This window comes from Mytilus galloprovincialis, chromosome 14 (assembly GCF_965363235.1).
Source record: "Mytilus galloprovincialis chromosome 14, xbMytGall1.hap1.1, whole genome shotgun sequence".
Lineage (NCBI taxonomy): Eukaryota > Metazoa > Mollusca > Bivalvia > Mytilida > Mytilidae > Mytilus > Mytilus galloprovincialis.
Window position 1 is genome coordinate 22,462,404 of NC_134851.1, and position 24,211 is coordinate 22,486,614.

Here is a 24,211-nt window from a genome sequence, read left to right on the forward strand (position 1 = left end):
ATACGGCAATTAAGTAAATGTCATATGATAATGAAAGATTGAATGTGGGCTACGAAATTACAGTACAGCTTGTTGACAGTCTATACGTCGTGTGTTTGGAATTGTAAATTTTTTTGAATAATTGAAGCTGTATTTTTTTGTCTCAAAACCCACTATTTCGTCACAACAATTATAAATGACAGTCTTCCTCCATTTATTTTATTTTTTTCGTCCTTTTTTTCATTCGCCTCTTTGTACGTCGTATCTTTGGCGTTGTAAAATTATTTGAATAATTTTGGCCCACTATTTTGTCACAAAACTCATTTCGGTGTCACAACAACTATAATTAACAGTATTTCTCCATTTATTTTATTTTTCTTTTCTTTTTTTTTCATTCGCCTCTTTGAACTTTATGCTGCATTAAATTGTCTTTCCTGTACATAAAAGTAATCTAGTACAAAAAGCAAGTGTCCCTCGTAAACACGGAAGTCGTGTAAGTGATATAATTGGCCTCTGTAAAGCCTGCTTCAATTTAAGTTTTCATCCACTAATTGCTTGTTAGCAGACAGAAGGATAGCATGATTAAAATTTGTTTCAGATGTTTAGCTTATTGTAATGAAATAACAGAAATAGCAAAAACTTGTAATATGCATCTACTTCCGGTCGGATTTGTAATGTTAAATCAAATGACTCGTGTAGGAAGCAAGCCACGCAAAGAACGAATTGAAATGACATTTATTTCTAAACCAATCAGAATAAAGTCTTCTTCTGGCAGTTAGGCTACCTAACATTTTAAACATTTTGGGTGCTCTCTTTAAACAAATATCAAAATCGTGAGCATGTGACTATTATTATCATTATTATTTTCCAAATTCATATTGTCAAAAGTCAGATACATTATACGTAGTAATAAATAATGTTGAAAAAAAGATTTTGAAATATTTTTACCTTATTCTGAATAGTCTTCATGTTAGACATATTTTATTTTCATATTTAGAGTTTTGTGCTGTATTCTTAATGAATTTCTTGGTAAGTCGATGCAACAATCTCTTTGTTTTTATTTACGAAAGAGTGTATTCACTTTGTTGTTTACACAGGATGTATTGACATTTATTATTTTTTAACGGGAAAAGACATCCATATTTACTTTATAAAACTCTTCCCGTCACATATATTATGTATTATTGTCATAGCATGTCTAGTATGCTATTGCAAATAATGTATTTGCAAATAATGATCTGTCAGGATTACAAACTAAAGTGTCGGTTCTGTGAAAAAAAAATCAAGAGTCATATACTGATTCTTTTAATTCAGTATTTCGACATGCGACAGATAGAAGATTAGAGAATAACGGGCAAAAAAAATGAAAATGAGAGAAAAAAAGGGGTTAATTTTTTGAAGATTAGAGAAAAAAAGGGGTTCATTTATTGAAGATTAGAGAAAAAAGGGGTGGAAATTAAATGTTTACAGAATAACAGAACCCCCCCCCCCCCCCCAAATTCCAGACCCTCATAGAAACTTGTCTCTTCGTAAAGTATCTTATAAATGAAATGTAACGCTTTATGATAAGATAAAAAAAAATAATACTGTATAAACTCAGAAATTGTAATACTTACATTTAGAACTACTGTGAATCACTGTTTTCTGACAAAAGGCGTGCATGTAGCATAATAATAATCTAATCAACACATTCTGTGCTGGGAAATCACTATAAAAAATCATAAATGCTTATCATGAACCTGAAACTGTCGCATTTTTCAAATTATTTCTGAATTTACAGTATACAAGATTTGTCTGACTTTTTCAATTTAATTCAATGATATATAATATACATCTATATTAATTTAGATAACAAAATCCATCAATTTATGTTAACCCTAAAACTTAGTCTAGTCAGCAGAACAAATAAACTACAACAATGCATCTGGTTAGACGGACAATCATGATTGGCTATCATCTCTCTCGCTTGGTACATTACATACAGACTCAATACAAACGAGGTAGAACAAGCATGTCTACACTTAATATCCCATGTGTTGACATTCGATAACAGACACATTTGAGACTTTTTAAAATGATTAGTTGCAAGAAGTTCAAAAATAGTATGTTAGGCAATTGTATCTAATACAGCATTAGCCAATTGCAATAGGTATAAATTTCTGTAAGGGACGACATCAAAAGTTCAAAAAAAAGTAGGATAATTAGTTATCAAAGGTACCAGGATTATAATTTTGTACGCCAGACGCGCGTTTCGACTACATCAGACTCATCAGTGACGCTCATATCAAAATATTTATAAAGCCAAACAAGTACAAAGTTGAAGAGCATTGAGGATCCAAAGTTCCGAAAAGTTGTGCCAAATACGGCTAAGGTAATCTTTGCCTGGAATAAGAAAATCCTTAGTTTTTTTCAAAAATTTAAAGTTTGGGAAATAGGAAATTTATAAAAATGACCACATTATTGATATTCATGTCAACACCGAAGTGTTGACTACTGGGCTGGTGATACCCTCGGGGACGAAACGTCCACCAGCAGTGGCATCGACCCAGTGGTGTAAATAGTTATCAAAGGTACCAGGATAATAATTTTGTACGCCAGACGCGCGTTTCGTCTACATCAGACTCATCAGTGACACTCATATCAAAATATTTATAAAGCCAAACAAGTACAAAGTTGAAGAGCATTGAGGATCCAAAGTTCCGAAAAGTTGTGCCAAATACGGCTAAGGTAATCTTTGCCTGGAATAAGAAAATCCTTAGTTTTTTCAAAAATTTAAAGTTTGGGAAATAGGAAATTTATAAAAATGACCACATTATTGATATTCATGTCAACACCGAAGTGTTGACTACTGGGCTGGTGATACCCTCGGGGACGAAACGTCCACCAGCAGTGGCATCGACCCAGTGGTGTAAATAGTTATCAAAGGCACCAGGATTATAATTTTGTACGCCAGACGCGCGTTTCGTCTACATCAGACTCATCAGTGACGCTCATATCAAAATATTTATAAAGCCAAACAAGTACAAAGTTGAAGAGCATTGAGGATAAAAAAACTTAATTCACATAGTTTTTTCACTGACACCCCTCCCCTCCCCCCCCCCCACCTCTTAACTTAATTTAGGAAAAATTGATTTACCAATAGGGATATATGTAAAAATCGATTTTAGATATACAAAACTTGCAGAATTTTAACCCCCCCCCCCCCCCCCCACCCCCAAACTATTTGATTTAATTTTTTTTATCCTACATCGATCTTTTGATGTCGTCCCTAACGGTGAGGTGGGGAAAATTTATACGAGAATTCATCAGATGAGGATATTAGTAATAATCGTGAGAATAATTATGTTTAGCAAAGCCGAATATATAATTAATGTTGTGGCGGATTCATGAGGGTGTAAAAAGAGCATGCATCCGCTCCCTTGATAGGTAGATATATAATTTGTGTGTATCAAATCGTCCAATGTTTTTCTCAACGCTTTGCTGGGCAAATATATATTTTGTTCGGAAATTGCTCTCCCCCTTTTCCCTTTCAAATATTCTGTATACATGTATGTCCCTGAAATTTATGCTAATATAAACAATTAAGGCCGTTGTTTTTTTTACATAAAATTACTTCGCATTTTGCCTGCTTTAGAAATTAATGCAGGTATTACATCTATACGATATATGAAACAACTTGTCAGTCACTCACAATATATGATGCTCAAATTAATATAATTCAGTTATAAGTCTTGAAAATTCAAATATCTATATATATATATACCTTTCAAAATCAGTTTTCATCAAAGTCTTATTTTTGTATTCGATAATAATACGGAAATTTGTACATTAGGTTTTTAGTTTGATACATTTACAAAACTCGTTATACACTTGTTATTTGTCTGTAATAAATATCACGCCAATTTAAGATACATAAGATTTTTCATGTACTAATTCTGTGAAAATAAGGCAATGAGATTTTTGTAGGCGTTGGAAAATGCATTCCAAACCTGGCATTATCATGATAATAAAAAATTATGTAGACGTGGGATGTATATTATGGTCTAGACTTACTAATATGAGTAAACACACCAGTCATGTTTATTCCGAATTGCACGTTGTAATGGTTAATTCTATAAGTTGGAACCATAGAGTCCATATCAAATTTGAAGTATGGAGTTTTACTGTTATACTGAAATTAATATTGATAGGCAATTCAATGTATCGTATATTGTACTTGATACGAAATCAACTTGAATTATGTAACAGTTTCATGCATTCTGGTTTCTTTTGCAAATTTACTGCAAAATTCTCATATAACGTATTTACATCCATCTCATATTAAACATGGTCTTCAAAAAGAGAGTTGTATAGACTTAAAATGTATGCTATTTACACGCAAATGTGTCGGCTTTTTCATATTTTCTATATGCTATATGAATATGGCATTAGAGACCGAGTGTTCAAATTAAACAAATTATAAACTACAACCTACAGATCCAGGACTCTAATACCTTCTTTGCACCAATTTCATAATATCTGTCAGTTTTCTTTTACTTTTTCTTTTTTAATGTCAGAATGTTACATCATAATTTTTAACAATAACCTATAATATAAGATAAATAACCAAGAACAGCGTCAGTGTCAGCTCGTACAATATAACCTATGTAGAATTAATGGAGGTTTCTATTTACTTAATGGATTTCAGAATTTTGAGGAGACTTCCCAGCAGAAAAAAAGTTACGCTTGGGAAATTATAACAAACTTATATTGATGTTAGCTGACGTCGACATCTGATATTTGTTTATAACAAATATATCCCTGTGTGTCTTGTTTTAAGAAAATTACATCGTATAAACCACTGGCAGTGTATATAATCCTCTTTTAATCATATTTATTTCAATTATTTAGAGTTTGGTCGCCAACAATGCACTTATAGCATTCAGGCCATTAGAATTTACGTAGGCGCATGATGAGAGATGTAAAAAAAAAAAAAAAAAAAATACTAAAGCAACGGCACATTATCATTAATTACAATTAACTACAAGGTATAATGCTTTAAATAGTGAGTTGATAATAGTATCAGTGCGTTTTATCAAAAGAAAAACCTTTTTTGTCAATTTAACTTTTTACTATTGAAGTTTTTTATGGCTGTCACGATAGCCGCAGATCAAAGCCAACGCACTTTTCTTCATTACTTCTAATCAGATCCGTTTACGGTCAAATATTTACAAATATACATAACATAGCGATCTTTCATACAGATTCCATCCTTTTGATTGGCAGACAACATGCACGTGGTATTTGAAAGATGTGTTTTATATTCAAATAACAGGCAACTACGATAGTGTGTAAGCTTTTCGTGACAATTATACAACAATACGTAGGAATAACAAAGGTTAACAGGTTTGATTAAACTCATATGTATCAACATTTAGCTGTTTATTTAGCATTGAATATTAATGTAGGAATTCAGTATTTTGAGGGGGTAGTTCTATAGGGTTGTACAACTCCTCGACTGTGCGAAAAAAAATGCAAAATACATCATGGACTTGAAAAAAAGTTTTTATTAACCCTATACTACAAGAGAAACCTTCACTTCTTAAATGATTTAAAATGAGCATTTCATTTGTCAAGATACAGCATAGCATTATCGTAACAGAGCTATGACCAATCTAGAAAAACAACCTAACTACATGTAGTAGTCATGTAAAATACCTTAGAGTGCATGAATTTCCTTAACTTTAGACAGTGCTGTCATCACACATTCTAAGAACAAAAATTCAGTAGAAAGGGTTTGACATCGGGCTTGACTCATTGCATTCAAGCTGGTAGTAGCAAATACACGATTGATAAATACGACACAAAGTAGTACTGAACTAAGAGTACTTGCAGTTTCTAGGTCAAACCCTAACTTTAACTACTATATAAACCATATTCTATCCACCAGAACACGCTATACGAAATAGCGTACACGCAGACGTCATTGTCACTGTATAGAACTTAAATCATGACCTTGTAATAACGACATCCTTGTGTCTGGTGTTTTATAAACTCCACGGTTGTTCGTCTTTTTTTAGCATGTCTTATGTTTTATGTTGATCGTTGATTACCCCTTTGATAGTCTTTTTAATTTTAAGATGTGTTTGGAAGAAACACTTTTGGTCGGTCAGTCATGCGTTTTTGTAGTGGGTTTTACTTGTTACTCTTTTGAATGACTTCTTAATACCATATTAACTGTATAAAGTCTATTTCAAACAAACGATTTTGGTCAGTCAAACTGGATTGTTACTGATATTGTTACATTGTACGATTGACCCCTTTCTAGTATGTTATGTTTTTTCAGATGTTTCTCGGTCAAATTAGGCATTTTTTCCTTCATAAAATCTACACTACCAAGAATTTACCCACATTTTTCGGGTAAATTTTCTACCCTCGTACATATCAGTACTGTTCGGCAAGACTGAAAACTTGTAATGTTATACTTTCTATTAATTCAGTACTCTTTATTATTATACAAAAACCAATTCTATAAATTCAGTACTGATTTTTCAGTACTGCTCCAGTAATGTTTCAGTACTGATTTTGTTAACACCTCCCTTCCATTTACTAAGATCTTTTTCGAACGAATACTTTTGATCAGACACGAGTTAGTTGAGGGACGACATCAAAAGTTCAATGTAGGATAAAAAGTTTAATTCACATAGTTTTTTCACTGACACCCCCACCCCCCTCAAAAAATTTGGGAAAAATTTATTTACCAATAGGGATATAGTAGAATTTTAACCCCCACCCCCAAACTATGTGATTTAAGTTGTTTTTTTTATCCTACATCGATCTTTTGATGTTGTCCTTTAATGATTAATCTGTTACGCCTTCTTGATGTCCGGTTAGTATCCGGTTAGTATCTTAAGGTCTATTTCGAATTAATCCTATTGGTCAGGCATATTAGGTACTGACTGTACTAATGATAGTTTCTGTGTATTTTCCCTCATTCTTGAAGACATAATTCGTTCATTATGGTGATCGGTCAACGACGTTGAAGAATGTTATTGCTTTATTTGTGAATAAACATGAAAATGAGAAAAATACAGATCTCGAGGAAATAATTAATCAAAATTTATATGACTGAATAAGTTCTCCTATTCTCAAGGTTCCATCAATAAAATAAAAAGGAAATACGTCCAGTAAAACTCAAAATTGAATAGAATGATTTTGTGCTTCAGTAATTATTGCTTTTCCAATTGTTCAAAATTCAAAAGCAAAATATGACATAAAATGTAATGAAATATCTGTCAGTGTAAGCATGATAAGTTGAATAGTTTTATAAGACTGTAAAAAAAAATATTCATGAATAAAATCTTTTATGATTTATTGCTTTTTGTTGCTCAAACTAATAGTGTCTCACAGTGTTTGGAGCCGTTTTATAATGAATGCGGCTGATGTTACAATTAACTTCATTTTTTTATTAAAAGAAGTCTAAGGTCATGTGAAAACGTCTGTAAAACTTTGTTGTTCATACATGTCACTGGATATAGAGTCTTAGGTAGTATTATAAAAATATTAAAACTTCGTGAAGATTTGAAATAATATAATATACGTCATTTTAAAATGCTGAAGTTTTATGTTATTAAACAAAATATTTCGATGAAATTCTTTGACGTATTTTCTTTTTTTTTAATTTTTAAGTATTCCTTGTTGTCTCCTTCTCTTCAATAAGTTGTTTTCTCGATTGGTATACGATAGGTTGAATGCACGAACAATGAACATGTTTTTTGTTTGCATCTGAAGAAAATGTTCAAGGTCTAAGGAGATCATACAAACATTTAACTATCATTACAAACAAATAGATGAATATATGTTAATGAAAATAATCGAAATTAATTAATCTTCAATGCAACATGTAAAGAATGTTCTTCTTACCCTTCCGAATAATTTGAAATCATCCCTTTTGTTGTTTAAAAATCGATTCTTGTTGATCTTGCATTAGTTAAAGATGTTGTTTTTTGGGGATGATTTGTGATATTTTATGTTTGTATTGTGTTGTTTATACCAGAAACAGTCTCCTTTATCCGTTATCATGAAAATCATGTTTGGATTTTTAATGTTCTTTGTCGGTTATGAAATATGTGTTTCTATATCGTCTTTGTCGGTTTAGTTACAAGTTGAGACATTTACTTAACCAATGGTTATTAATTCAGTGATGCTTAATACCTGCAATATACCTATTTTTTTTTTTGGTTCGTGTTGCTTACACAGGCAAAATTTCCTCACGGGAATTTCACATGAATCTCACATGAAATTCACGTGAGATTAACCTCAAACCAGTTCATTATACATGAAACTCACATGAACATTTTTATATGAATTTCACATGAATTGAGATTCACATGATTATCAGATGAAATTTTTCACATTGATTTCACGTGATTTTTCAACAGCAAAAAAAAAATCTTTCTCATGATTTTATTTAATTTGAAAATTTATTTGTTATTTGAATTACTTTATTCTAAAAACTCATTTGAAGTTCACGTGATTGTCACGTGAAATTCATGCGAGTTTCACATGAGGTTCGTAAACTGATTTCACGCCAGTTTCACGTATAAACTGTGTAGTCTTTTTCTTTGTTGTATTTTCTATACTAAAATTGATAATGTCTTTTTATCGTTTTTCTTTCCTTGCCCATGACATTTTCATTTGTTTTTTGACTGAGTTTATATATCCATTTAGTATCTTTGCATCTATTTTTTAAAGCTATAATAATTAGTAAGGGTGAAATGTTTAATGTGTTTGAGCTATTGATTTGTCCATTTGATTAGGAACTTTCTTTATAAAATTTTTCTCGGAGTTCAGTATATTTGTGATTTTACTTTTTATCCTATCTTTTTGATAATTTCCAATATTACTAGTTGAATACACCAAATAACACCGTGATTTGCCACCAGCAAACTACCTACTTTCGGTTCGGCAAATGTGATAGGTTACACAGATTAAAATCAGATGTACACGATAACGTAATTCATTGTATTACATTTCATTCCCAGATGTATTAGTAGAAAAAAGATGTGATGTGATTGCCAATGAGACCACTCTCCACGTGAGACCACAATGAAACAGAAATTAACAACTACAGGTCACCGAACGGTCTTTAACAATGAGCAAAGCTCAAAGTTGTGTTTGGTTCCTGTCTGATTGATGTTTACCACAAACCTTGTTTTTGTCATAGAAAAATTATGGTGGACTTATTCTGTTGATAAAATTACACAAAATCAGGGAATTGAAAATATAACACAAACCCAAGAACGAACACGGAAAAGGATTCTGATTTCAGAACAGAATACAAACTTCCAGCAAGATTTGAAAAGAATGGTTATAGCTTATTTCCTTATGCATATAGCTTGCTTGCTTTGTTTGTATTTTGTACAATTCTAATTGATATAACATCCATCAAATTTAAAAATATTATATATACAGGTGTAATTATGCCTATATATATTGTTTGAAGATGTAAATATTAATAACGAGCTTGAGTTAACGTTTATTCAAACAAAGCAAGCAAGCCAACTAAAGTTTTACTCTACAAGCATTATGAAATTAGCTGTAGGACATTGACCTCTTTTCGCCTTTTTCAGTGTTAGAATAGAAGTTACAGCAAAATGAAAAGAAATACCACAAAAAATCAATGCAGTTGATAAGTTTTATTAAAAAGCATTTGTATTAAAGAAATATAAGTGTATCCTGCAATCGACCTTTCTACTACGCTGACATGAATTGTCATTGATATGGTTATATTTATAAATTTACTGTTTACAAATTTTTGAATTTTTTGAAATTCTAAGGCTTTTCTACCTCAGACATAGATTACCTCAGCTGTATTTGGCAAAACTTTTAGGAATTTTGGTCCTCAATGCTCTTCAACTTCGTACTTTATTTGGCCTTTTTAACTTTTTTGGATTCGAGCGTCACTGATGAGTCTTTTCATTTGCTTTTGTAGACGAAACGCGCGTCTAGCGTACATGTATATACTAAATTTAGTCCTGGTATCTATGATGAGTTTATTTACATAAAACAGATTGACAGGTTGACAGATACCATTATAGTCTGCTGGTATCCTGCTGTTGATGTGAGCGACCGGTTAGATTCAAAATACAGATAGTCGCGGTTTTGCGTCTCAGTCATGGCGATTTCATTAAAACAAATTTGAAGGTTGAGAAATAAAACAACTTTCCGTTTTACCGTAAGTGAAACATTGCAAGATAAAAAGTCAAACAATACTTGTAAGATGTAAGAAAATATGAAACGTATTCCCAGTTTCTACGTAACGAGATAAACACCTCGCCGAGCTGTTCTCTCTGTCCCTAAAGCTTTTACAAATACACTTTATGTTGCCATACATGGACGAATATTGTTTGTAGCTATCAACCAATTTAACACTAACATGTACATGCAACTGAGCAGATGACATTATAAGTTAAACAAGAATGTGCCCCTAGAACACGGATCTATCATTTTTTATGTTCAATTGATCGTGGAAATTGGGTAAAAGTTCTAATTTTGCATTAAAATTAGAAAGATCATATCATAAGGAACATGTGTAATAAGTTTCAAGTTGATTGGACTTCAACAAAGTACCTCGACCAAAAACTTTAACCTGAAGCAGGACAGACAGCTAGACGAACGCAGGGACGAACGTACGAACAAACGGACGAACGGACGCACAGACCAGAAAACATAATCCCCATAAATGGGGCATAAAAAAACTTTATGATAAAAAAAAAAACTCTTAATGAAAGGATATCTTATTAATCGGAAACATGATGTATTACATATTGAAATGACATTTAACTATTTTCAAAGAAAGATGAAATAAGAATCATTTACATAATATTTTAAAAGATCTTAGACATATAATATTCTAAAATAGTTTGTCGTTTAATTTTAACAAGCTTCTAAGATATAAACATTATTTTTTCTTAAAAGGTTGAAACATCAAAGCTGATATTCTATCAGTGTATCACGAAATTTGACAGAAACAAACGCCTCATAAGCAGAAAATTAAAGAATGAAATTAGCATAATATACATTGCTTTGCAAGATGACAACGTGTTCGTAATTAGAGGCAAACTAATTTCCTACCAAAGAATGTAAAGAAATTATATTGATAAGTACATGGATAAAGGCAAATATAGTATCATAGGTTATTTAGGACTTCATTTACATGTACATGTCAACTCGGCCTACACTCTTAAATTAAACCCACATGACTTTACTGGTGACCTTCGGCTGTTGTCTGCTCTTTGGTCGGGTTGTTATCTCTTTGACACATTCTCCTTTCCTATCCTCAATTTTATTTGGAAGTGAAATGCAGAGTTAACCCATTAGTGAGCTTTTTAAAATAACACCATTTTTTTTAAATCTAGTGCATCTGGAACAGTTTTCTGGATGATTTACCCAAACGTTTGATAATCAATTCAAGACTGTATAAATATTTCAATAAACGAATTACTCTGAAGTTATAATATTCGATTGTTTTTCTAAGCATTATGATGTTTTTCCAAATCAAGATGATCACCAACAATACAGATGTATTACATGTACGTCTTTGTAGAACACATGTATCAACTTATTAGTTGCCATGATTCTAACTGATACAATTAGAACGGCCTTTAACAACGAGCAAATCAAATACAGCATAAAAAGCCCAGAAATTTCAAATATAAATCAATTTAACAGAGAAAACTACATGTATATGCAAGTTAGAATTTGGAGAAAAAAAGTCCCATTTCAAATGACCTTAGTCTATTGTGCGTACATAAATCAAAGCAGTCTGAGACAATTTAAACGTCACAAGTATACTTTGTAAGTAACAGAAAGAGTGACCTCAGTTCTTAACGTAAGGTACAAATTATAAGTTACGTACTAAATAATGATAAAGTGCATTAAGGTGGTACCTAACACTTTCACTAAAATTAACTTGGCTCGTTTAAATTTATTTAAATTTTGACAAAGTATTTACTTTGACCCTTTAACAAAAATATAAAAAATATAAAAATTTCAAAAATTTTGAACCAATCGCTTTGTCAGAAAAAATACACTGGTTATATAGCAGTTTGACAAACACCAATTTTGATCATTAAGAAGCTAAATATTCCCTATACAACACAACGTAATTAAAACGTTTAGCTGACTTTACAGAGTTATCTCCCTGTAGTGCTAGGTACCACCTTAACCTCGTAAATTGTTTTGACTGTCGTAGCCGTTTGATGCTTTATCATGTTCATATGAAATATTAAGTATATTTTTTTGACATGTACAATGTATATAGTATAGAAACATTAATATGGTGATAAGAACATGATAACGGCATAAATCGCACAAAAGAGAACATCATCAAAACAATTCCAGTCTGATACACGAGGATCTGGGTTGGGCTTTGTTGGCCTGGGATCCTCGATGTCTATTTCTAAATTTTGATGATCATTTTTCTGTTGTATAGCTTAAAAATTGTTTGGTCTTTTTCTCTCTCTCTCTTCTTGAGTTCGTAACACCCAATTATGCATTGTTCTTTATTGTATTGCCCTTTTCTCCTATGTGTTTGCACAATATTCTCTATTTTTAATCTTTGAACCTCATGATTCTTATACACATTTTGTTTTGAAAGAGTTTTCAATATTTTCATTTCAGTCGAAGAAAACATTGTAAATATCGTAAGTGCTTTTTGGGAGTAGTTTTATTTTATTCAAGTTATATTAGATGCATCAATGACACAAGTATCTGTTACCGAAAAGTCATCAATTAGTTCTTAAAAATGCATTACTACGCACATTAAAATAAATATTTGTTATCCCGGAAAAAAATCAAATGTGTTTCCTTAGATTTTAAATGGAACACATCAATTGTATTTAAAGTATTAACTTGCGTAATTTGATTTGGAATTAATTCTGGAAATTGCCCATTAGAAGTAGACATTTAAGTAAACTGAAATAAGTGCATTAATGTGAACTTGAAGACAGAAAGTTTAAAGAAGCATTGAACTTATTGTTATTAATGTATATAACGATATAGATTGCTTGAAGAGAAATAAACACATTTTCTCATTTAACAGAAACTTTAGCATCAGTTTTACTATCTCTACATTTTGTACCAAGTCAGGAATATGACAGTTGTTGTCCATTGGTTTGATGTGTTTTATCATTTGATTTTGCCCATACGGCATAGTCAGCTATAAAGGCCCCAAAATGACAATTGTAAAAAAGTTCAAACGAGAAAACTAACAGCCTTATTTACGCACAAAAAAATGAACGAAAAACAAATACTAGTATGTAACACATCAACAAACAGCAACCACTAAGTTACAGGCTCCTGACATGGGACAGGCACATACATACAGAATGTGGCAGTGTTAAACATGTAAGCGAGATACTAACCCTCTCAATTACATGGGACAGTAGTGTAGCGTTACAACATAAGAACGAACTATAAAAATCAGTTGAAAAACGCTTAACTCATCAGATGGATACAAATAGAAATGCTACACAGAGTGGACGTGGCTGGGTACTTGTATATCCCAACAACAAAAAGACACTAAGTACAGGTCTGAGAGTACTCGAAGTTACTGACAGTTAGTTCAAAGCCACTAACAACTAATACAAAATATCATGCATCTAAGACTAAGTTTAAGACGGCAATCCAACGACACAAAAAATAAGATTCTAGAAGTTAACTTATGTTAAATTGTATTAAGAAGTTGCATAAAGGTGAATAAAGAGAACAAAAACAGCCATGTCAAAAGCCAGTCAGATTTTTCTTCAAACTTATCTGCGTTAGAATTAACATCAACATATTATCACGGGTGTCATTCGGTTTATCGAGAGAAATGATCGTGAAAGAATATCTAACGGTGGTCAAGTATTGAGAGACGATCGTGAAAGTTCTGGTAACGGATCGTGAAAGACATTTAATGTACATTCTAGTTCAGAATCTTTGAAAAAATCGCTTAATTTTCAAAACGCGGAACAAATCCGAACAAAAAAATATGTCTGTCAAAATGGTTTAACTTCCTCAACATAACTGTGAAATTAGATAGAGAAAATATGCAGTACTTTATGAAAAACATAAAAGGCGCTATGCATGTCTATGAAATTAATTACAAATAACACGCTTTTTGTACCTATAATGGTCATATTTCAGTTCATCGTGATATATTTGAAATTTAATCTTTGGTGTATCTGATAGTACAGTAAAATTAAGGTATGTTCTTCTCTTAAAGGCATTAATTTGTATATGAAAACCTTGAATTTGTTGAATATCCATCAAACTTGGTCGTGAAAGATCAGGCAACGCATTATTTTGATCGTGAAAGATAATGTGTGACCAGACTTATTACTAGTTTACCATTTGATAAACCTGCAACTGGTTGAAGCCTGTAACTATTTTGATAAGGATGAACATTAAAGCTATTTTTTTTTATTCAACACTTTACCTCGAAAGTAAAAAAAAACAACAACTAAAAACGTCTCTAAATAAGTTTGAAAGATTCAGCTCTGAGAATTGGTCAAGTGCAATTCAGGAAGACCGACACTATTTAGCCAATAATATGGTTATGCAACGTTTAAACCAAAATGATATCTATCAAACAAAAAATTACAGCAAAACAATATCTTTCATGAGTAATTTGAGATTGAACGATAAACAACATTTTGTGCAACAGTACTTTCTTAAGTTCTGTATATACAACGCAGATGTGGATTGATTTAACTATATACTACAGACTATAGAATACCAGAGCGCAAATGCTGTAATGTCTCGTCTGCTTTACTTATGATAGTTAATTTTTGGAACGTCTATAATATCAAGGGTTTAACTAGAAGTGTCAAATGCGCTTAATGTGCTTAATATATTTGTGTTCATCTGATGAGTTAAGCCTTTTCAATTGATTTTTATGGTTCGTTCTTATGTTATACTGTTATATCACGGTCTCAGGTTAGGGGGAGGGTTGGGATCCCGCTAACATGTCTAACCCCGCCACATTATTTATGTATGTACTTGTCCAAAGTCAAGAGCCTGTAATTCAGTGGTTGTCGTTTGTTAATGTGTTACATATTTGTATTTCGTTCATCTTTTTTATACAAATAAGGCCGTTAGTTTTCTCGTTTGAATTGTTTTACATTGTCATATCAGGGTCTTTATAGCTGACTATGCGGTACGGGCTTTGCTCATTGTTGAAGGCCGTACGGTGACCTATAGTTGTTAATGTCTGTGTCATTTTTGTCTCTTGTGGATAGTTGTCTCTTTGGCAATCATACCACATCTTCTTTTTTTTTAAATCATGATTGTCAATGGTTCATAAAAGGAGCGCAAGGTCAGATGAACCATGACGTACAGATCTCTACAAATATACTGTAGACCAAATAAATGTGTTCCGATCCTTACAGTGCCTTAGAAACTGACAAATGTAAAAGTTATGCTTGGCCAATTAATTCGAAACATAAGGTCAAAAGTATATGAACCCTGACCGACAGCCAGACATAGACATCTTACTATCATTCAATATATCAAATACAATTGACGTCATCATGGTCATATATGAAACATGCAGACAGACATGTACACAATACACGAAATACCATGGCGCTATAGCATACAGGTATATATCCAAAAGGCTAGACAATATAAAACGAGCATTGCCGAATGATGCATGATAATGAGTTCGATGTTATTTAAAACCTTGCAGAAGTCGAAAATGTACACATCACAATCATAACAACAGACAGTTATCCTAATTAAAAGCTTAACGAATCCGCGATACGGACTTTACCACAAAAATGAATCTTCATCCATGAAATAAGGCAAATTCGGGGTCAGGTGAATCTTGTCTGACGGACATATAGTTTATAGGATCCAATATACAAAATGTGGATATCCTATAACTCGTGATAAGTGAGTACTTCACATGACAATAAAAAGCTTCATCCTACAATCACCCAACTATTTCACATTTCATTTTCTAAAAATATTAATACTTTGAAAAGCTTAAACCTATTGAGGATGTTGACCTATATAGCTTTTCGCAATACCAATAACAAATATTAATTATGATATAATTGAAGAATAATTTGAACGTCTTCGTAGCATCAGATCTTTCACGATCCTTTTCACGATCTTCAAAAATGCGGTACGTGATCTTTCACGATCCGAAAAATCAAGTTTTGGGTAAATAGTTCTTTATTCACCAAGTTTCAGATTATGTTTATACAAAATAACTATGAGAACCATTTGATTAATTCAAATAGAATGCCCTTATTCGTATTAAAGTAGTTTTTCTAGTCGAATTTGTGAAAAAATCATGTTTGTTTACAATTTTTATGCCAGTAAAATGTCGAGAAGCAATCTGCCTTTTGTTGTTTTGTAATAACTATGTACTTTTAAAACTGGATATTCTCACATACTGATCATAATGTTGAACCATTTTGACAGACAGTTTTATTTTGTCGTAAATTTGTCTGTGTAATTAATTAAATTAGAATATGAATTGACCTTTCATATGTCTTCTCGATTAAATGTCACCAGAACTTTCACGATCGTCTCTCAATACTTGACCGCCGTTAGATATTCTTTCACGATCATTTCTCTCGATAAACCGAATGACACCCGTGATTATACATGATATATCATTTTTGTGGTGTTATACAATGTATATACAGTTGTATTTTAATGCATGATACTGTAATTGACTAGTGAATTGTTATATATATGTTACAGTAAATAGGTGAAATTACGAGTTACACGTACTTACTAAACATTTCAGTAAATACTGATCAATTTAGTAATTACATGTATTTACTAAATTGTTTCAGTGTTTACTGGTATCCGCTCATTTGTTTTGTCATTTTTACAGCTATTTACTAACTTGATATTTTTGTTTTAAACTTTAAAGACATAATTTAAGAAACCAAATAAGAAAATAAAAGGGTAGGGATTTAAGGGCTTAAGGAATGTAAGGCACATCAAAAGTGCACACTCCCTAGTTTTGTTTGTGATTTCAAACTGGAAAATGGTTGTTTGATATATTGTAATATGATATATTGGTTGTTGGTAGCTTAGCATCCAGTGGCAAATGATTCATGCATGGTCAGGATGATACTCTTTTAAATGATAGACATTCAATTAGACAACATTTGGTTAAATGATCTTGATAATTCTTAAAATCTCTGCATATCATCAAATCAACTTCCCCTCTGACATGAGTTAAAAGTACAGGTATTTCTCTGAGACGCATTTCTACATGACAAATGTTTATACAAGCATGTTTTATAATATGTAAATTATGTTGTATAATATAGGACATAGAGTTTATGAGGACAGTGAACTGATTATTTAACCTACATTTATTGTGTGACTGGTAAATAATAAATATTAATGCATTCCCTTCGAAAAATGGCAGGTAATGATGATATTTACACGTGAATTTTCACTTATGTTTTGTAATCTTAATTTTTTTTTGAAAGATCTATCATATTTTTACGAATTTTCAAAACTCTTTTGAGTTTTTTCATTCTTTCGAAGCAGTCTGCCAAAAGCATATATTGCCTTTGTCTATGTTGCTTTTGTCGAATTTGGCATTTGGCATTTTTCGGAAGTTGTAAATTTTAGTGTTCTTCAAATTCGTACTGGGTTTGGTTTTCAAGAAGATCTTTGAGTCTTTTCATATTTATTTTGTAACATTCTGCAAAAGACATAAATGGCATTCGCCGCATGTTTTACGCCTGTTAATCTTGTATGTTTTATTTTTTTTTTGTTCATTTATATGTTTTGGAGTTTAGTATGCCGAACATTTTCACTGAACTTGTACACAGTTTTGTTGAGGGACCAACAGAAGCCAGCTTTCGGGTGCGAGATTTTCTCACTGTGTTAAAGACCAATTTGTGGTTTTCGGCAGTGTTCTGCTATTTTATTAGGCTGTTGTCTCTTTGACACGTACAATCCCCATTTCTATTCTCAATTTGACTGGAGTAAAGCCAATTTACACACACACACACACAGTCGCACAATTGGTTAAAACACGTTCACTAGTGTATTTATTTACATAATATTAACAGCCAAAACAAAGACACCAAAGCAAAATTACAGTTATTGTTTAGCCATCAACCCATCCTTTCTAGTATTAAATCAACGTCAAAAATAACTGCTATCCATTTAATGTGTGATTTTTCTTGGGTTTCCAAAACATGCAAAGCAAAAGATTCCACAATAACATGTACACGTCTTTTCTACATCACGTGACTCTGCACAAAACTAGTTTATATAAGGATGTTGTATAATATGTAAACTATTTTGTTTTATAATATTGTCAGTTTGGTTAATTAATGCAATTAGTGGATTCTTTTACTGAAACCTGACCTTATATGACAAACGAGTTAACTTTAATAAAAAGTCAGATATAGATGATAGTTTAATCTACAGTTAGGAACAGTTCTTACCTCTCCTGAAACTGTACTATAAACTATCAGGAAAACTACATGTATTTTAAAACAGTCTAGAGAACAATTCCACTGATTTCTTTAAACGAGTTCAATACTGACTCTTTAACACCCTACATTAGAACTATTCCTCACACTTCTATCATGAAATCTGTGCTACAAAAACCTAATTTGATCACTCTGAAGGGAGGTTTTAACTTAACCTAACTGTACACGGATTATAAAGTATAATGCGGTTTTGTAATTTTAATTAATAATTTTGTAAAAGACATCAAGATAGTTATCACGACTTATGAAATTCGACCAAGTTACTTATAATGCAATGTAAACTCTTCTCCAAACAGTTGAGCTTTATTCAGCTGATTCGCACATGCCTGAAGTGAGAGTAGCACGGCTATTTGCAACAAGAGAAAGGGGATTCAATATGTACTTGCCATTGTTTGTGATTTGTGCCTGTTTGATTGCAATTACTGTTAGCCAGCAGCAAGCACCACCATCACCACAACAAATAGCTAAGATTCAAGCGAAAATGAAGCAGGAATGTGAGAAATGCAGAATGTGTAAAACGAAATACAGAGTACACCCATGTGAGTCACCTCTATGCAAAGGAACGGTACATAACTTTGGACTTTGTAAATTATGCATGTGGTATCCAAATTGTTACATGTGTAACACAATGTGTCTTCTTTTACCAATGCTAACTCAAATTCCCGCAGGGTGAGTCGCATGCGATACAGAAGTTTGGTTGGATTAAGGATGTTTAAATGGTGTCCTGTATGAAGCAGATAGTAATTAAGACACGTCTGCTATTTTACTTTTTATATCATATATACTTTTATTATACGGAAATACATGTGAATGGGAAAACAAAAACATGGACTGATCAACAAACACTTCTATAAATAACTAGTTTTATATAATCTGTCCTTTATTGTGTGTGTATATGTGTTGTTGTTGTTGTTTTTTTTTTTTTATATAAAAAGGACAAATAATTTTGCTGTTGTTTCATTTCGTTTGCAACAAAATTGTTTGCCATAGGAGCACGACTTTGATGTGCGCCAACTTATAAATAAGAGTGTGGTCAGCTTGTTAAAATGTTTATGTAAGATATACGGAGACAAAAGGAATATATATATTTATAAGTGTTTTGTGGTTATTTTAATTCCGACAAAGATGCGTGTAAATACAAATGGTTTCACTAAAAATATGAGTAAATTCCGAAAAGCATCATAAGAAACAACTATGTTAAGTTTCATGAAATGGATAAGCGGTTCTCAAGTTACAGTGCGACATGCGGACGGACGGACGCTGGACATTTGTATACCATAAAACGTCCCGTCAAAATGTTGACGGGCGTATAAAAAAGCGTAGTGCGCCCGTATGTCAGAAAGAAATCTGATTTGTATGTTTTTTTATCGAGTCTTCGACTTTAGTCGAAAAAGCGAGACTAAGCGATCCTACATTCCGTCGGCGTCTTTGAAATTTTAATGACCGTTTCTTAAACTGTCCTAGATTTCTATTAAACTTGTACAGAAGCTTGTTAATAATCATAAGATAGTATCAAGAAGTTTTAAAACACTTATTAGATTGATAAACTGTCCAGGGTTTTTATCAAACTTGGACAGAAGCTTTTTTCAATCAAAAGATAGTATCAACAGGAATATTTTATTGATTTATTTCCTCATTTTTTTTTAACAAATTGTCTGTTTAACATATTGTATGAGATAATTTATGAAATAATTACTGTGGTGTGTTCATTACTCACTGTTGAAGGCCGTGGGGTGACTTATGGTGAAAACTTCTGTGTCATTTTATTTCTTGCGATGATTTGTCTCATCCCCAATCATACCACATCTTTTTCTTGTTATCAAAACTTCAACACGTATTTTCAAAAACTTTAAGAACGATTGTACAAATATGTATCGAAACCTCGTAACCAGCTTCGACATGTTCATGTGTGGACAAGTATCATTTAAATATATAAATATTTAAAAACACGTATTCAAAATGGCGATTAACTGGAAACAACAAAGTATTAATACCAGAATTTGTGAAAACGCTCCACGAACAACTCAAGCTGACGACTTTGGCGCAATGGAGTGCGATGGTTTATAAAACGCGGGATATCTTAATTAAAGTCTACATATGTGCAATTATTATGAGCAGTATATTTGTTTCAATGTCAGTATATAAAGCATTCTTTTTAATTTGTTTTTTAGGGATGCACCCAGTTGCACGTTTTCATTTAAGATATATTTCCGTGGCGACCTCGAAAGATTAGTCACATCACTAAAAACAATAAGGGAAATGAAACTTCTTCTCGCATGTTGCACTTTGGGTAATAGTTCTCTTCGACAAAATACTGCCTTGAACTCAATTTTGGTATAAATATAAAGAAGGCAGTGGCTATTCGTCCGGCTAGCCGGACAAATAGTCAAAAATGTCTATTCGTCCGGCTAGCCGGACAAATAGGCAAAAATGTCTATTCGTCCGGCAAGCCGGACAAATAGCATTTATACGGTATTTTGCTATTTGTCCGGCCAAAGATAGGAACCATTTTTATTATGATTCATGAAGTTATGCCTTATTTTTAAGGAGATAAGTAAAGGCTGATAAGTTCGGAGAAATAAAGATTCAAATAAAGTCTAACATAGTTTAATGAAAAAGAACACATTGAAAAACCTAGACGGTTGATTTGATCACCTATCGGACTTTTATATTCATATTTATACAGACTGAGCTCGAAAGTCTAGTTCATGCTCATAACATGTCATGGTAAATTTCTGAAAAGCATGTTAAAGTTACCAATGGAACTAAACAGTACATCTTCTATCAAAATAAACTGAATTTAAAAATGTGTCAATTTGGCAGGAAAAGAAAATAACGTTATATATATCTAATTTTAAATCTCGGGTGCATGCACTTGCATTTAATTGTCTCAATTACAAGCTACAAACCATTGAATGCAAATGAACTTTCTTCAGAATATACAGCTTAATTGTTATAATATCTATGACTTTTAGGGAAATCGGAACCTCAATTACCTCTCCAATTTAATATATCCGCTTGTGTGTTATATGCAAATAAAGATATGTATACACATTGAGCACTCTTGAACATGTTTAATTTCGCCACTTTTTTCATGTGTCTGTCTTAGGTTGGAGCCTGTTGTTCAGTGGTTGCCGTTAGTTCATGTCTTCTTCATATTTTTCAAGTTGATGTCAGATATAGCCAACCATACCGTCTGGGTTGTTCTCATTGTTGAAGGCTGAACGGTTGCCAATAATTGCTGACATTTACTTTAAAACTTTGGTGGACTGTCCTCATTGGCAATCATACCACATCTCCTTATTTTTTTTAATAAAGTTTGAAAGGAATCGAAAGTAAGTGAAACATGACAACATGGGACACTGTATGACTATAGGTGGTAGAGAATATTAACACGTCATGGGTTTTTTGGTAGTTCACATATTCGAAACTTTTCCTCATAAACATAGAGATTTCATCATGTTCATGGTTGGTGCCTTTGTAGCAATGCCATCCCTTTAGTTTTAATCAATTTTTTCAAAGTTGTTCTAATAAAAGCTTCAATGCCTGGGCCAAATTTGTTTTTGTCTTTAGACTGACTTATTATATTGGCATGACAAGATAATGTATAGCAGTATCCATGTATGACATATCATATTTATCTTGACCAAAGACAAATATGTTTAAACTAAAGACGGCACGATCAAAATGTTTGATTTGTTTATGTAAGGATTGTATATAGAGATGTTACAAATTCTTGTTGTAGGTTTTTGATATTTATCGCATGGATGCTACAACTCAGAACAAAGTGTTCCATGGCATTTAAGATTACCTCTTAACTTGACCTTCAAGTTTAAATAATTTATCTTATGTCCACTCCGAAACCATATTCTTGCTAGATAAACCAGAAAGAAAGCAGGTCTAAAATGCCTACCAATTCATCTGACAAAGGTCAAATGGGAAACAAATATGAAGTCATTCTGATCAGTATTTTCTAGGAAAAGTGTACATGTATTAACACATAGTATTAAACATACATGTATATGCCAGGAGCCTCTGGCCTTTGTTAGTCTTGTATTATTTTAATTCAAGGTTGGCAAAAAAGCGGTCAATACTAGTATTGACCATGTCAGTGGTAAATACCGGTATTTACCGGGAAATACTGGCAAATACTGGGAAATACCGGCAAATACTGGTCGATTGAAATTTTTAGTGGTCATTACTATAAAAACCACTATCTACTTGATCAATTATAATTACAATTAATAATTAATTTATATAGAAAGTGTTCAAATCATTTTTAATGCTTTCATTTCTAATTCTATTGTAAATTCAAACAGGGATCTACATTGATTAATGTGTACATAAAATTATAGTAAAAAAACTTTTTGTCCCTGCTTCAAATTTCCATTTCCAGCATGAAGAAGATTTTTATCTCACAGTTAAATAGCTATAAACAGGAAATAATTTATTGCTTAAGGAAGTCTTCATATATCAATTTTATTACTTTCAACCCATGTACTGTCAACTTTTATTGGAGGCTGTTGTTTTAGTAATTAAATTTTCACACATAGGTAGATAGGTAAAAAGACCCATGTAACTTCATTTACCTGTAGTTTTATTTACCTTTAATTTTAATTACCTGTAAAATCATAATTTTGAATAAAAATATATTGATTTAAACATGTTGAAATCAAATATAAATTTGTATATATATATATCTTAAGTACAATGAAGTATGCAATATCATAATTCATAAAAACTAAATTTTAAATCAGTAAGAATAAGTGTTATATAAATGAATAAAACATATCAAATTCATTAATTTTATAAGCTGACACATTATATTTGACTTTTTATATCAAGATTTTACTTCAATTAATAGTAGAAACAACCATGAAAATTTCAATTGACCAGTATTTGCCAGTATTGACCACTTGGGGAGTATTGTCCGGGGCGGTAAATACCGGTAAATACCACTGGTAAATACCGGGGGTGGTATTTACCGCCCAACCTTGTTTTAATTTTAGTTTCTTGTGTACATTAGGAAATTAGTATGGCGTTCATTGTCACTGAACTAGTATATATTTGTTTAGGGGCCAGCTGAAGGACGCCTCCGGGTGCGGGAATTTATCGCTGCATTGAAGACCTGTTGGTGACCTGCTGTTGTTTTTTTTATTTGGTCGGGTTGTTGTCTCTTTGACACATTCCCCATTTCCATTCTCGATTTTATATATATATATGAAATCTATTAAATGGCCAACTGGAAGTTGGTGTCTGAAAATTTTGAAATGAGGTCAAGGACAATGAACAATAATTTAAAAGCTATAAGGCATCTGTATGCAGGATATAAAATGAGGTATCAAAGTCTTATACTTTCTGAAATATACATCTTAAAACAAACAGCTTAAGTTGTTGCCACTTGATAAGCATCAACTTGTTTCACATAATGTGACTCTACACATGTGAGGCAATACATACATCCAAAAGAAGGATTTTGACAGTTTGGTCCAGATGTTGTTGTTCGTTTATGTGTAATATATTATTTTTTTCATTCATTCTTTTTTTTTACATAAATTAGGCCGTCAGATTTTACTCCTTTGAATTGTTTTACATTGTCATTTTGGGGCCTTTTATAGCTGACTATGCAGTATGAACTTCCTCATTGAAGTCCATACAGTGACCTATAGTTGTTAATTTCTGTATCATTTGGTCTTTTGTGGAGAGTTATCTCATTTGCAATCATA